Raw genomic sequence first — 4862 nt, forward strand, 5'->3', positions numbered from 1 at the left:
CCAAGACAATGTTTCCGTCTATCCCCCTTTGCCTAGACCATTCCCCTGAAATGTGGTTTTCACCACATCCTGTGGCTAGCAAAAGCCTCGTGAGTAAGTAACACAAGTTTGCATAGGACAACCACCGTAGAGGTGGGGATGTTTGTGTTGATTGCTCTGTTGACAGTCTCAAGTATTTCATCCATCCTTTTGGCTTCTGCAATTGAGTTGGGGCACACGAGAGAGATTGGGATTAGAGTAACTCGGATTAGGGGGTGCTGACGAACTACTAGCTCTACAGTGAGAATTCACTTAGGTTGAGGAAGACCCTCTGAAGAAAGTCCAACCTTTGAAATACTAATTTATTAAAACTTTCATTTAGAAAAGGGAAATGGTTTTAATTTTGAAGCCCTATATTTTTCCCTTGGGAAGTTCCTAATAATAGAGGTCTCGTATCATTTAAATTGGGGCATTTTTATACTGCTGGCTTTGCATTAGTTAGGATTTTTTTACGCCACCATTTAAGCTCTTTGTATAATCAGAGTGAGCTCTATCAGACAGTGTAGCTGGGTATGTTACAAAGGGAGAGAAAACAAGGAGTGGAGTTTCCGTCTAGGTACAGCGTGGCCCTGCAGATAATTTAATTAGTGTCCTGTTCTCACCCGTTTCTGTATACCTTACTGATCTTAAGAAGATACACAAGGAACAGGTCTGTATGGGGGCAGTGACCTCAGGAAAATGGGCCTGGGGTGCATGGCAGATGACCATCTCCTCTCATGAAGAGTCGCTCACACATGGCAGATCATGCATTAGGCCCAATGGGTGAAGGGAACAAATGGTTGGAAGACTCGGGGTTGTAGAAGACAGTCTGTGCCCTGCCTAGGTCCTCTCGCCTGTTAGAAACTCAAGGGAGGCTATGCCCTCCCCCTGGGGGCAGCCCACGGCCAATGACAAACCAATATGAGTGTAAGAAAGGGCTGTTCCTCCTGCTCCACTCACACTCCAGAGCTTCCTGTGGGATCAGGCCCAGGCTACACTTCAGCCGAGCCCACGTCTTGGCCTCGCTTTTTCCCTTGCCATACCCTGATCCCCCAGTATCTTGCAGGATTCACCTAAGCGTAACTGGCACCTGTAGGTTCTGCTTCTAGAGGACCTAACCTGAGACAGGGATTCCTGGGAGAGGGATTCTATGTCCCCAGGTGATCGTAGCATGGGAGAAACTCTTCCTGCCCTTCTCTTTGCTCACTGAGCAATGATCGTGCTCTAAAGGATAAACTCAGCAGGCCTAGGTTGTCCCACATTGCTTTCCTGGCCCCTGGGAGGTAACCTCTAAACCCTTGGAATATCCTGCCTCATAAGAGCATCTTTGTTTACCTGGGGGCTTGGGCCAGGCCAGATAGTTTATAAAAGCAATGTGACATAGGGTGGGGGCCTTCAGGCTTCAGGAATCCGTTTAACCTCAGGGGAGGCTGGAGACAGAGTAACTAAGGTTATCCATGTGGAGTTCCATGCCTACATGACTGATCTCCCCAAAGCCCTGGACACCAAGGCTCAGGTGAGCTTCCCTGGTTGACAATACCTCATGCGTGTTGTCACACATCATTGCCGAGAGAATTACACACTGTTTGTAAAATCCTACTGGGGGAGAATAATTGGAGCCTGTTCCTGGTCTCTCCTGGACTCCGCCGTATGCATCTTTTCCCTTTGAACTGCATCCTTTCACTGTAACAAACTGTAACCACAAGTATAACATCTTTTCAGAGTTCTATAAGTTCTTCTAGTGAATCACTGAACCTGAGGGTGGTCTTGGGGACCCTCAACACAAAGACTATCTGACTGTTGAGACGAGAAAGACTCTGATAGCCACTGGGCGATATTTGGGACAATTTGGAAGGGTATCCAGTGAATTTAAAGGTAGTCGAAAATAGGTCTATTTCCTCTCTTTCTCTCTCTCACTCTCTCTCTTACACTCATTCTCTCTCTCTTTTTCCCTCCCAGTTGCTCTCTGTTCTGCTGGTAATCAGTTGTATGGCGGTCATGATTATCCACACTGTCAGCTGAACTCTGCCGACTGAATTCTCTTTTTTGGGGGGTAGTAAGGTCTAGATTTGGCATAGGTAATTTGAACCCTTATTTGGCCTCTGGCCTGAACCCTATTCTTCCACCCACCTCCCCAGGGCCTTGCACTTTGGGCAACGGAGCTGATTCCTGGGCTCCTTTGGCTGCTGTATAAGCTGATTCCATAGAGGACGGGCGAGTGGTCAAGTTGCCCCTGACCACCACCAAAATTTTCCACTGATCCCACTAGAAAGCCTTCAGTGAAGAGTTTCAGGACCCATCTAGACAACCGGGTTCTCTGCTCAGGTCTCTGCAGTGCCCAGCAACATGGGTAGGGGAGGGGTAGCCTCCCAGGCCCATAGGGTCTTTGTGCCTGGCGTCCTTGTCTGAGGTTGTCCCAGGCCACACTTACAAAGGAGACTGGCAGTTTCTCACATCCATCCTGAGGTGCAGCCTCTGCCCAGGTGAGCATCTTAGTTTCTAAAACCAGACCTACGGCCTCACTCTTGAGGTCTGTGATTCCGCAGTCTTGACTGCCACTGTCTCTTCTGTCTTAGGAACATCTTTAAATGAACTCACATCTCCTGTATCTGCACAGGCTGCCTTCCCACTCACCCTCAACAGGTGAAAACAGACTGGTCATCTTCACTCGTCCTTCCGCATGGCCTGGTTACCCGGCTGCACCTTTTGGGCTTCCCTGGTATTGGCCACCCACTCAGAGACTTTCCTTGACGATGAATGTGGGAGTGGTCAGGGAGCTGGGGCCAGACTGGGGCCAACTGCCCAGGGCCAAGCACTCGGGGCCATGCATCCCCGCTCAGTGTTTCACAGCGTCCACTGTGCTCACTGTGAGAGGCAGGAAGGCTTCTGCCACTGCACAAAGTGGGCTGTTGGGAGGTGCCGACATTACTGAGCAAAGGAGTAGGACATGGCAGGTTCAAATTTACAGTGCTGCCATTCTCCATTTGCTTAACCCTCAGCTCCACATTCTGCCCTTCTCTGCCTGGCTCCATGCCCCAGGACCCTCGTGATGTATCACCAGCTCACTCGTCTGCTGGCCTGGGGCTGAGTTGAACCAGTGAGAGGCACTGCTGGGAAGATGGGCAGTGGAACAGACACGGAGGTTGGGGTATTGCTTTGCTGCTCCCTCCTTGCCCCAGGCCAAGATTTTTGGCAGTGGCTTGGAACTCACAACTATGACTCCTACCCAGCAGCTCCTTTCCCATCAGTTCACTCCTCCCTTGGTCCTGAAAATACCATTTCCTCTCCTTGCTCGTTTAGGCCTATGGTGGGATCAGCTGCCCATTAGTTCATACTGGGGTGTCTCAGCCTCCAGAATTAGTTCCCTCTGCCCCATCTCTGCACAAAGCCCCTTCATAAAGTCTCTTGAACCATCTGAGTTGCACTTTATTTCTTGCCAGAGCCCTGGCTGATAATCAATATTCATCCAGAAAAGTCAGATGACGTACTGGTTTGCCAGGAGGCCCCCTTTCTCCCGGGTTTCCTGGCACACCCTAAGAAAAGAAAGAAAGAGGACATTAACTTTGCTCAGCCTGTGATGCTGACCACTCTACCCAACCTCTGTATCTTTCAGATGTAATTCCAGGGAAAAATCACCCAGCTATGAAGATTGGAACCAATAAAAATCCATGGTTTCCACTCTCAGCTGAATACCCAGGGCTTCCCAGGAAATATTCAATGGTGGAAAAGGTTTAGAGCAGTGTGCGTGTACACACACACACACACACACACACACACACACCCCTGTTTTAAACGTGCACCATCCTTTTCCAAACACAAGCAGAAGGACTGGCTTTGAAAAGAAGGAGGATATTTCTATTGGACAGGCTGTAAGAATGTACCGCTGAGAGGGGGGCAGATAAATCTGAATATCTGGAGACAGGAAGAGGAGAATAACTAACTCTGTTCTCCGAAATAAAATCCAAGGAAGGGAAGGGGAAGGTAATTTATTGTTGCCGTTTATATCAAAACCAAACCAAACCAAACCCACGGCCATCGAGTCGATTCTGACCCATAGCATCCCTAGAGGACAGAGTAGAACTACCCAGTACAGTTTCCAAGGCTGTAAATCTTTACAGAGCAGACTGCCACATCTTTCTCCCAGCTGGTGGGTTCGAACAACTGGCCTTTTGGTTAGATGCTGAGTGCTTTAACCACTGTGCCACCAAGGCTCCCTGTTGCTACTTATAAAAAACTAAAATGCTAGATGTGGAAAGAGGCATGTCTAAGCAATAAATGCCACTGTTACTGGTGCCAGACATCTGTGACTAGAAGCACTCAATGTTGTCATTCATCCCTCTGATCGCTAAGTATGCACTGAGTCCTTCCATGCACCTGGCTTGTTGCTAGGCAACAGGAACCTACAGGTACATAAGACATGGTGTTTACCTTCTTGGCACTCAGCTCTACCTGAGCAAGGGTCAGACAATGGAGACTGGGGATGATCAACAGTGTTGCAAGGTAGGAAATGATGCCTCCCCAGTAAGCCTCAAATAAGTCTGCATGACTCCCTGGAAGGAAGAGAACTTTCCAGAGAAAGGTCAGGAACAAGGCCACAGAGAAGCTGGTACCTGATTTGTGCAGACCTAACCAGCCAGGTATGTAAGAAAATTAACATAAAATAGAAGACATCGTATGGGCTACCCAAGAGCTTAGAAGGCTCTGAAAGCATAACACAAAAGCATAAAAAATTAAGCTGGACAACACAAAATTGCAGGCCACAATCAATAGAACAGGTAGCTAGATACATAAATAAATGAACAAACAAACAAATGTTGATAGGGAAGAGTGTGGGAGGAACGGAG

Source organism: Trichechus manatus, unplaced genomic scaffold (genome assembly GCF_000243295.1).
Source record: "Trichechus manatus latirostris isolate Lorelei unplaced genomic scaffold, TriManLat1.0 scaffold00185, whole genome shotgun sequence".
NCBI classification, from domain to species: Eukaryota; Metazoa; Chordata; class Mammalia; order Sirenia; family Trichechidae; genus Trichechus; species Trichechus manatus.